Source organism: Periplaneta americana, chromosome 14 (genome assembly GCF_040183065.1).
Source record: "Periplaneta americana isolate PAMFEO1 chromosome 14, P.americana_PAMFEO1_priV1, whole genome shotgun sequence".
NCBI classification, from domain to species: Eukaryota; Metazoa; Arthropoda; class Insecta; order Blattodea; family Blattidae; genus Periplaneta; species Periplaneta americana.
The window spans coordinates 101463532-101476259 of NC_091130.1; the positions used below are offsets into that span (position 1 = coordinate 101463532).

At 35.2% G+C, this 12728-nt stretch overlaps 1 protein-coding gene across 3 annotated transcripts in view; it reads left to right on the forward strand.

The window, feature by feature from the left end:
* The window catches only part of LOC138713609 (uncharacterized), a 625997-nt gene that overhangs the window by 171372 nt on the left and 441897 nt on the right, over window positions 1-12728 (forward strand). The gene's annotated exons all lie outside the window — the stretch shown is intronic.

The window sequence follows — 12728 nt, forward strand, 5'->3', positions numbered from 1 at the left end:
GATAAAATTACAATAGCAAGATTCTATCTAGCGTGTCCGCATCTTTTTCCCTTTCGTCTTGTGCCTGTCATATTTTTCGAGGGTGGGGTCACTGGGCAGATAAGTCTGTAGCGATATTCTTGAATGCTCTGGAGTCCATGTATACGTAAGTAGTTTCCTATAACTTAAAAACTTTTGATGTGTAAACTTCGAGATCCTTCCCATTCCAGATTCTTTTTCATTTCTACTCATATAAGGCTGAATTCGAGCGGAAACGCTGTCACTCTGTTATACCAGTTTAAAATTGTACTTCAAAGTACTGGTTCAATGCGCTGTCTTGTGTGAGAGTGAGTCATAGTGATTGTACTTCAAAGTACAGGTTCAACGCGTGTAAGAGTGTAAGAGTGAGTCATAGTAATAATAATTGTTCTGTAGCGAGGTGTGAGAATTCTGAGAGAAATATTGTGAACCGATATTTCATCGATTTCGGAAAATTTAGAAACCCGTAGAGATCGGATTAATCGACGTAAGTGATAAATGAATTTAATTCTGGAAACGGTACAATTTTATGTCTACATTTCCTTCCTGGAGATTATGAAAGAGACTTCGAGAATGAATGGAGTTTTAATAAAATACCCAGCGTTCGCTTACATAATGTAGATCAACTGGGCTGTGCGCGACCGGCACAGAAGCTATACAATATGCAGCAAACCGTCTCCCCCACGCTCAGAAGTATTTATTATTATTATTATTATTATTATGCCTATTATTATGGTTATTATTATGCCTATTATTATTATTATTATTATTATTATTATTATTATTATTATTACTGAACTTACCTTGATTACTGATTAAAAGAAGTGTTGGTAATGTCGTCCTTCTGCTTGCAACACATCTCTGACATCTCTTAAGGATTTAAGAATCTTAGTGGCTTTAAATTCAGTGGTTGAGCAAGACGACGGAGAGATTTCTGTGGGGTGTGTTCCAATCTTTCCCAAGTTTCATCCAGTTTTTCTTCAGTAAGTAAACGCTGTGGTCTTTTGCTGTTTATATTCAATACTGTTTGTCTAAGTTTTTTTTAACAAGGTTGCGTAAGCTGTTGCTATGTGGAACGGTAACATTAGGTAACATTATTACAAATCTACAAATTGCCTTTTACTTTTCCGTAATCACTCTTCTCCGATATTTCTCTACCATGAAAATCCTTTGTTCTAATGTAACTTTGTTGGTGCCATATGAGCAAGCTGAGCTAAATACTTCACTAATATAATCAAATGAATAACACACAATCTAGCATCAACATAACGACTTCTAAATCTGAACACTTCGTCTAACACAATCAGAAGAATAGCACGCAAACTAACGTCGATTCAGCTAGTCCTGAATGTAAACTCATCTAACACAATCAGAAGAATAACATGCGGACTAACGTCAACAAAAATACTTCTCAATCTAAACACTTCATCTAACACAATCAGAAGAATAACAAGCAATTTGACGTCAATACAATTACTTCTAAATCTAGAGACTTCATCTGTTCAACCAGAAGAATAACACGCAATCTAACGCCAACAAAACCACTTCTAAATCTAAACACTTCACTAACATAATCAGAAGAATAAGATGCAATCTATTTTTTTTTTTTTAATTTCCACCGGCCAGAGGCCGTTTTCCAAAGTTATCTATGTTTGTTTTCTGTTTGTTTACCTTTGTTTCCTTTGTTTTACTTATACTACTACAATCACAACACCCATGCCCGAGGCGGGACTCGAACCCAGAACCCTTCGGACCAAGCGATAGGGACATGCCGTGCCCCTAACGCTTGAGCCATCCGGGCCGGCATATCTTGAACACCGATACTTCCGAATCTAAACACTTCATCTTACACAATGAGAGGAATAACACACAATCTAACGTCAACACAGATACTCTCTAATCTAGACACTTTATCTAACACAATGAGAAAAATAACACGCAATCTAATTAATGTCAACAAAGCTATTCCTCAATCTAAATACGTCATCTAACATAATCAGAAGAATAACACACAACCTAACGTCAACACAACAACTCCTAAATTTAAACACTTCATCTAACACAATCAGAATAATAACATACAATCTAACGTCAGCACTGATACTCCCGAATTTAGATATTTCTTCTAACACAATGAGAAGAATAACACTCAATCTAACGTCAAAAAACCACTTGTAAATCTAAAAATTTCATCTGACACAATCAGAATAACACGCTATCTAACGTCAACACAGCTACTCTTGAATCTAAATACTTCATCCAACATAATTAGAAGAATAATACGCAGCCTAACGTCAACACTACTCCTTAATCTAAATACTTCATCTAACAGAATCAGTAGAATAACACGTAATCTAACCTCAATACAGCTACTCTCTGAATATAAACTCTTCGTCTGCCACAATCAGGAGAATAACACGTAATCTAACGTCAACACAGCTACTCTCTGAATATAAACTCTTCGTCTGCCACAATCAGGAGAATAATACGTAATCTAACGTCAACACAGCTACTCTCTGAATATAAACTCTTCGTCTGCCACAATCAAGAGAATAACACGCAATCTAACGTCAACACAGCTATTCCTGAATATAAACTCTTCGTCTGCCACAATCAGGAGAATAACACGTAATCTAACCTCAATACAGCTACTCTCTGAATATAAATTCTTCGTCTGCCACAATCAGGAGAATAACACGTAATCTAACGTCAACACAGCTACTCTCTGAATATAAACTCTTCGTCTGCCACAATCAGGAGAATAACACGTAATCTAACGTCAACACAGCTACTCTCTGAATATAAACTCTTCGTCTGCCACAATCAGGAGAATAACACGTAATCTAACGTCAACACAGCTACTCTCTGAATATAAACTCTTCGTCTGCCACAATCAGTAGAATAATACGTAATCTAACCTCAATACAGCTACTCTCTGAATAGAAACTCTTCGTCTGCCACAATCAGGAGAATAACACGTAATCTAACGTCAACACAGCTACTCTCTGAATATAAACTCTTCGTCTGCCACAATCAGTAGAATAATACGTAATCTAACCTCAATACAGCTACTCTCTGAATAGAAACTCTTCGTCTGCCACAATCAGGAGAATAACACGTAATCTAACGTCAACACAGCTACTCTCTGAATAGAAACTGTTCGTCTGCCACAATCAGGAGAATAACACGCAATCTACCGTCAACACAGCTATTCTCTGAATAGAAACTCTTCGTCTGCCACAATCAGGAGAATAACACGTAATCTAACGTCAACACAGTTACTCTCTGAATAGAAACTCTTCGTCTGCCACAATCAGGAGAATAACACGCAATCTAACGTCAACACAGCTACTCTCTGAATAGAAACTCTTCGTCTGCCACAATCAGGAGAATAACACGTAATCTAACGTCAACACAGCTACTCTCTGAATAGAAACTGTTCGTCTGCCACAATCAGGAGAATAACACGCAATCTAACGTCAACACAGCTACTCTCTGAATAGAAATGGTTCGTCTGCCACAATCAAGAGAATAACACGCAATCTAACGTCAACACAGCTATTCCTGAATATAAATATTTCGTCTAACACAATCAGATGGATAACACGCAAACGAACGTCAACATAACACTCCTACAGAGAGACTGAACTGCACTGCAGAGAGTGCGGAAGACGGTTTCCCACGTGTTTCATAGCCTTCTTGCCGGTCGCGCAGCCTCGTTGATTTACAGTATATTATGTATGTGGCCTAATTGTTCTGTATAATTGTAAAATAAATCATATTCACAAGGTCCTATGTTTGAATATACGTGTTCGCAGTTTATATTCGGTGTGCGTGAGGTTATGTTTACCGTAGCCGTGATAATTGAAATTAGTATACAATAGTTATAAATGTGTACTTATGTTTAATCTCTCGAGCACGGTCTGGTCAAGGCCACGGAGTAATATTTTTCCATTAGAATCAGAGTTCGTGTATGGAATTTGAGGAAAAATCTTACAAAAATAATATTAAGTACGGGGACGTAATATATTCATTCAGTACATGCCAAAAACGGGTCTTTCACTACAAACCCAGCATTCTCCAATCTTTCCTATTTTCTGCCCTTCTCTTTGTCTTCTCATATGATCTATATATGTATTAATGTTGTCTATCACCTGATATTTTCTTCTACCACGAACTCTTCTCCCGTTCACCATTCCTTCCAGTGCATCCTTCAGTAGGCAGTTTGTTCTCGGCTAGTGAATCAACTAATTTCTTTTCCTCTTCCTGATAAGTTTCAGCATCATTCTTTCTTTACCCAATCTTTCCAATACAGCGTCATTTCTTGTTCTATCTGTCCATTTCACACTTTCCATTCTTCTCCATATCCACATTTCAAATGTTTCTATTCACTTCACTTCGTCGTTATGTCCATGTTTCTGCACCATACAATGCCACAATCTATACAAACCACTTCGCTACTCCCTTTCTTAGTTATTTATCCATAGATCTGCAGAAGATGCTCTTTTTTCTATTGAAAGCTTCCTCTGCCATTGCTATCCTATTGTTTTCCTGACAGCAGCTCATGTTACTGCTTATAGTACACCCCAAGTATTTGAAGCTGTGCACTTGCTCTATTGCCTCGTTTAGAATTCGCAAGTTTACCTTAGTTATTTTTCTTCCTATGACCATGTTCTTCGCCTTATTTGCATTTATGTTCATCCCATACTATTAAAAGCTGTCATTTAGCTCCAGTAGTATATACCTTAGTATCATCTCCTTTCTGCTAACAACCCCATATATCCTCTGTCATCTGTAAATCTTATGCAATTTATTTTCCTTCCTCCTACTGTTACTCCTCCCATGTCCTGAAAACAGTTCTTTACTAAATCCTCAAAGTAGATTTCGAACAGGGTAGGTGATAAAGGGCATCCTTGTCGTACTCCTCTCCCTATTTAACTTTCTTCTGATATTTCTTCTCCTATCTTGACTTTGACTCGTTTCATGTAAAGATTACTGAACAGCCTTCTCTCTTCATAATCCACACCAATTTTCTTTAGGATCCCCATCAGTTTTTTTCCAATTCACTCTGTCAAATGCCTTTTCTAGGTCCACAAATATTATATACATTTTAAAATTATTTTCTAGGTATCTTTCGCCGATTGTTCGTTGCAGTCCAATTGCATCTCTCGTACCTTTTCCCTTCCTGAAGCCAAATTGGTCTTCTTTCAACTGTTCTTCCATCTTAGAATATAAATCTCAATTCAATATTCGCAAGAGAATGTTCGTCGAGTGCGATATCAGGCTGATAGTCCTGAACTCGTTACATTTCTTGGCATTGTTTTTCTTCGGTATTGGAAGCAACGCTGTCTCCGTAAAATCATCAGGCCATTTTCCTTTTTCTTATGTATATGTATATAATGCATTGTTTTTTGCTTTGATACTTTTTATGTGAAAACTAATTATTTAAACAATACAAAATAAAGCCAGTTATAAGTTACTGAAAGTTTGTAGGATATTTTCGTTCAACAAGGTAATACTCTTCAAGCCAAGGAAATCCGGAAAAGAGTTATAGTATCAACTACAGAAACTCTCACTTCGAAGAAATGAAAACTTGACCAAAATACCAACACGGACGTAACTTTTAGAAAATAAAACCTGCGGCAGTGACAAGGTGGAAAGACTACGAAAGGAAATTTAAATTATGAAGTAACAAAATGCAGTTCTTTTAGAATATGATGTAGTCCGTAAAAAGATACACCGCTCCAGATACGTCATCTTTAAGAAATGCGCGACGATTAACGTAATGAAGAAAGTCATTAACAAAGATATTATGAAAAGTTGAAAACAGTCTTATAAAAGTGTTTTATTCCAGCATGGCTGCGATGTCTATTTAGAAATAAGGAAATAATTAATGGAGTAAGGATGATATTGCAAACGCACTTACTTTAAGGATTTGCCTCCCTCCTAAATCCTACTCCTGAGAAACCGTCACAGGCCCCTTCTCTGTCGCTGTGCTCTCCAAGAATGGATTACACAATTTAAATGTAGATCAGGCATGCTGGAAGAAGTAATTTGCTTCTTCAAGCGAGAATAGAAATGTTCAAACCTAAGGAAAAGTTGGCGGTTCAGACCTTTGACGAAATGAATAGTGATGGATGAATATGTTACGATTGTACGGATGTTATTACAACAGTTTCAGATAAAAATTGTTATTATTAGTGGGTTGTTAAGTATTTGGAAACATTTAATTTACTATGACTTTGTTGTGAACATGACTAGTGGATTGTTAAAAACTATCATTGAGGAAATCGAAGCGTGTGGCATTTGGGTGATAGCGGTGATTTATGATATGGGAGGGAAAATTAATAATTTGAAAAGTTTCAGATCATTACATCTAAGGACAGCAGATCTGATACACAGTAGGTCTAATGAAACATGAAGTCTAATAAAAAAAAGTCCAATAGTAACTCAGGTCTAAAAGAAAAATGTCTAATGTCTAAATACAATTTACGTCTAATATGTAAATATCTAAATAAAATGTATGTATAAATGTACAATAATTTTAAAAATACTTACTAAAAAGTTGATATTGTTACGATAATGAACATACGTTTCCTTAAGTAACACGAGTAACACGGTACCTTGTCAGTTTCAGAAAATTTTTGGCAAAATGAATACATACAGAGTGTCCCATTTATCTTGTGTACATATTATACACTTTTTTGTTTGGATAGGTATTGGAATTTTTGTTTTTGAGAGTTATGTTAGAACGAGGAGCTAACATGAGTGTAGAAATTTTGTGCATGTAACTACATTATGGTACAAGATACACGTGATGTCATCAATTTTTGAAATAGCACTACAAACTTTAATCATGTTACATTGACTACACACATTAAGACAAGTTCAAAAATGTATCACAGTATCATCTTCCCAATCAATAAAAGCAATAAAATGCAAAATGAATATCTTCAGATTATGCTGTTTGTTGTGGTGCCGCATTCATCTTATGCATTAACTTACACAAAACGAAAAACGACTGACGTCCGTACACGTCGTGTGTTGTGTGTTTGGTGTTTTAACATGTAAACAAACCACAACAACTTTCGACACCACAATCCACGTACAGTGGCCTGCACGTTCTCCGGACTTGTCGCCACTCGACTTCTTCCTGTGGTGAACCATAAAGGACAGTGTGTACCAGAATATTCTGACAACATCAGACGACCTGCAGTAACGCATTCGACAGGCTTGTGTGTCTAATCAGCCAGCAACATGCCGGGCAGTCATACGGTCTTTCGGGGAACGACTTCGAATGTGCTTTAATGTGAATGATCACCATTTGGAACATCTTCTGTGAGACTCAAAGCATAACATTATCACATTGAAAGTACGTTTTTGCTTCGTTTTGTTGTTGTTGTTATTGATTAGGAAGGTGACATTGTAATACATTTTTGAACTCGTCTTAATGTGTGTAATCAATGTAACATGATTAAAGTATGTGGTGTTATTTGAAAAATTGATGACGTCACGTGTATCTTGTACCATAATGTAGTTACATGCACCAAATCTCCACACTCATGTTAGCCCCTCGTTCTAATATAACGCTCAAAAACAAAAATTCCAATACCTATCCAAACAAAAACGTTATAGGTGCACAATATAAAGGGAACACCCTGTATATTATTAATTCGTCTAAAGGTAAAAAAAGTTATTGATCACAATAATTTCGACTATCACTTAAGATTGAGAAGTAGAACCAGCAATAGGATATACTGGAGATATTCAGTCAGAGACGCTTGCAATGCTACTTGTGTCACCAATGAGGATTTGGATAACATTCAAGTCTACAAAGTGTGGAATGTGTTTAAGCCTGTATTAAATGTACTCCAAAGAAATAGTGTTGAAGGATGGCACTCGAAATGCCAACAAATTATTATATCTCATCATGTATCCATATGGAAGTTTTTAGAACATACAGCGTCCTGGCAGGACATGGAAGAGTTCAGCATCCCGTAAACAAATCGTACCAAATTAATCAAAGACAAGTAGAGAGAATGGTAACACGTTACAAGAAGTAGGCTATAAAGATCGTGGAGAAATTGATTTGTACTTGAGAACTTTATGCTACAGGCTGAAATTCCATGCTATACCGGAAGATGAAAATGAAGATTGATCTATATTTTCATTGCTCAACTATTTCAACATTAGGCCTACTGTATTTTTCTCCTGAGTTATATGAACTAAACAATAACACACAGGTAACAGATGTATTATTTTTATAATTTAGGCATAATAGTATTAGACGTCATTGGAAGTTAGACTATGTAGTATTAGACAATTTTTGTAAATTGAACTAGGTTGTATTAGACTTGGTTACAAAGACAAAATGTCATTAGACACAAAATTAGATCTTCTGTCATTAGACTTAAAATCCTTAGACCTACTGACCTCTAACCATTTCAAGTGAACTTGGAGTATCAACTAGACAACACTTTTTTTTAAAGTCCCGTATACAAACTAAGGGAAAATGTTGTTTTGTGTGATGTGCCACATTCCTTAAATATTACCAAGCCAGTTTATAAACAATTGCGTGACTCTGTGAAATGTTAAAATCGTAACAAGACATAAGTACTCAAGAAGGTGAATCACCACATCTCAAAAGCTCATATAAGTATCACAAAGCATGCTCGACAGAAACTCAGAATGGCCGCTTAATTGTATTCTCATCATAATACTCAAGTGGTCAAACATATTTGAGTAAAACTTAGTCCAATAGAAATTAGCTTCAGTGAACTAGAAAATTATATTTTTGATGTCTCAGATTCAAGTACACTGAGATTTGAAAATGCAGCTCTACTGAGATATATGAGAACGAAGGCTTTAAAAGTAAGAAATGTACATGGTGAACCGTAAGTAATGTAATTAATTTCATGGTGTTATTCTTTGAGATATTTCATACATAAACATTTTTTGCTTCCTTTTCGAGAAATTAATTATTTTATATAAACATTTCATAGCGTATTTTGGGAAAACTATTGAATTAATTCCCGTTATGCTCAGTCAATTTAAGAGAGTAGTGTATTGTGATGATAAATGATTGAAAGAATTTTAGTTTTGTCCCTTAAATGTGCAGAAATTTGATTCCAATGAATGTAACTTTTTGTTCTGCAAAGGGATTTTAAAAGTTGATACACTCTGACAACTCTGCTCGAGAAATGCAGCTCGTGTAATGCAAAAATGGATGAGACAACGACAAATGTAAATCTAACATTCACAATTGCTTTTATGGGAAATTTTATTTCTTGTATGTAAGTTTGCAAGTTACTACTTTAAAAATGAAAGTGTGGGGGAACTATTTGTAATTTGCTAAGGAAAAGACTCCTTGTACGAAAAACGGAGATTTCTGAATCACTATTGTAATTAGACTTGTATAACGTAAAATATGTTTTTCTTGTTATCTGTGTTCACCGAATATGTAATTAAAATTACATCGAAAAGTTTAAAAACTATTTTTTTTTAATTTAGTTCGTTTAACTTAAAATAAGCATATCGGTTTTCCTTCTTTTAGAATTTCAATGTCCCAAAATTTTGTTTTTATAACGTGGTATATCATTATTTTCTTACGTTCTATAGAATATTAAATTGAAATAGGTGAATATAAATTTTTCTCAATCTTTCAAATTGATTTTCTAATAAGCGTATCTTATTGTCTGCATTTTCTGAATATTTAATTATAATTAGGTCTTCAAGTTATTTTAAATTTTCCAAGGTTTCATTTAATATGAAATGAGCAGTCTTCGTTTACCGCACAGAATAAATAAAATTGAATTCAAACGCAAACTTACTAGGCAATTGATCAGTAATTGAGACTCGTTCAGACATGGTTTCTTGTAAATACTTCTCTTAATCTATCACAAGATATCTCAATATCCGGTAATTTAATCATTATAGAATTTTGTTATTGCAGGTTTAATTTGTAATTCAGTAAATGCAAAAATATTCTTTCTTCTTAACTTCTATGATGAAATGTCTACCTTTCATTAGTCAGGTAATCTCGTTGTACTTTAATTTTATTGTAATTGTAATTGTAAATTTAATGTTAATTGTAATTTTATTGTTCATATTATTATAGTTGTAATCCCCTGGTAGAGGGGCAGAGAAAGCCTAACGGCCTTATCTCTACCAGGTTAAATAATTAAATACTAATAAACACCAAAATTAAACGGTAAATCATCTGTACTTTTTCATACGAGATTAAAAAAGAATGTACATGGCAATGACCTTCAACTTTCCTGTTCATAACAAGCCAGGAGAAGGGGTTGTTTAGAGCAACACAACCTTATGGGCACTCTCTGCTGATTGCACAGAGTTGCACGATCTCGTAATTCGTGCATTTTAAAATGCATATTTTTCTGGAAAACTATTCAAAATATAGCAAAATGGTATTTTACTTTTTTGTTACCCTTTAACAAAGGAATCATCTACCAGAATTAATGGCATTACTTACGGTTCACTCTGTATAAACATAGCGTCTTGATCAGAATACTCTAAAAATCTTTCTTTCAAGGATAAGCGGACTTCGTGAATTTTTCTGCAACAGTGCCACTTCTCTTGACGTAACAAACAGAATTCTCTTGATAATTCTATCAGACAATTTCACTGATGTTGCACTTTTCAACAACATTTCGGTCGCCGAGGAAATCTATACTATAGTCCTTCAAGTTCTATCGAATCTTTCGAAGAATGCACTTCATTCATTATATTACAAATGAACTTTATATCAAATTAATGTATTAAGTTCAATTAACTTGCTAGACAATCAACTATGTTTGAGAAGATTAAATTCTTATAATGGGTTATTTCAATATAAGCAATGAGGACATACTTAAATGTGCATTGAAATATCTCGCTGGGTATCTTGTTTAACGTGTAAAAAACTGATAAATCATTGAGTGTTCTTGACATATATGGACACGAAACCTGTGATATATGATTGGTTTTCTACAATATGTAAAGGTGGGTTTACTAGTCCGAAACCAGAGTGGACTTCAAAAGTAAAGGTAATTGAATTCATTTTTTGCTACCCTTCTTAGACAAAATATTGGTAACCTGACGTTTTAGGGGCCTTAAATTGCAGAAAGAGTAGTAGTATAGTTCTAAACAAATCGTATTTCATACAAGCGAAACCACTCGGAAAATTAATATATGTATGTATTTATTTACACTGGAAGTGGGCAAACACCCGTTGGCAGTGGTAACTTAATTATACACAATAAAAATAATACACAATGATGAAGCAAAACAGAAAGGCTGAAATACCATAGTAGCCTATAACTCTAACGAAATACATTAATTATGAAATAGTAGACAGTTCTATTTATAGAACCAATTTTATTATGTTTGTACGGTATCAAGTCATCAGAAATGAAGACACTATCGCAGTTATTTTATTTATATGGAAGCTCTAGTGTGTTGAATATATTAACGCTGTTTTGTGACTTGTAACGCTACATCACATGTTCAAGGATGAAGTTCTTCACAAAGGTACACACACGTACACACAAAATCACAAATACATCAAATGAATAAAGAACTTAAAGAATGTTCAGAAGTTGAAAAGGGATCCCTTAATATTCTCACCTCTGAATATGATTTATAATTTGAATGGAGCGTTAAATACAGAAACGATGTTATCATTATATTTGCGGATGAAAATTATAAATATAGGCCTACATTTATTCCTCTCTGAATATTCTCGGTAATTTAAAATAGACCTTCGAAAAACGGGTACCGGTGCAGACAATGAAGTCTATATTTTCATTTGCCTGAGAACACCAGTCCTCCGATCGGAGTTGTCGACTTTCTTCCGAGCGAAATCTGGATATCAGAAGCTAACCCAGGGAACCATAAAAATTATCTAATTAATTTCTAGTCGCTTTCTGCAAAGCAGTGTTCGCGAACTGTTCAATGTCTTTTTTGCCTCCGTGAGAAACACTAAAATGCAAAGAGCACAAAGTACAGTGAGAATTATAATCGTCTTTTCCTTTTATGAACCATGAATATATTTTAACTATTCACTATTAAAGTTACTTTGCAAAATGTGTTTCTTTTTCGGAACCGGTACTGCAGTACAGGGTTGTTGCCGATTTGTGATAACGAGTTCGAATGACGTCATGTGCGTCTGGAATCACACTGACAGCTGAATTGTGGCGCGAGGTGACAGACCAGTAGTGAGTGATTTCATAATCAGAATGCACGGTGTATCACAATAGCAATGCCCAAGAAACTCAAGCCTTTTTGGGAAAGGTACATACAACCCTTTCCGATGCCAAATACAGTTACGTGAAAATCATAGGAGCCTGCAAAAAACGTGTTTTCGTTATTTCCAAGAAAGGCATCTTATGTGTACCTAATAAGACTGACAAAGCTCGGATGGGATTAATTCCAGAGTGGAAAAAGAAAGAAAATTCACCCCAGGTCACAAGTCGCCCCACCCTACGAGATGATACAAATTAATCGTTTCCTCAGAGTATCTGTGGCTTCACACTCCAACAAAATATAATGTGATGTCTCGCCTGTAGCGCAAACAGGACATATTCTCGTTACCTCTTCGTCCTCCAAGCTCCTAGACGTAATCAGGTTAAGCCCGGTCTGCCCTCTCTGCTTCCTCGATAGAGGTATAACTCGGTTCCCCAATTTGTTTTGATCATCGATTGGATCTCCAG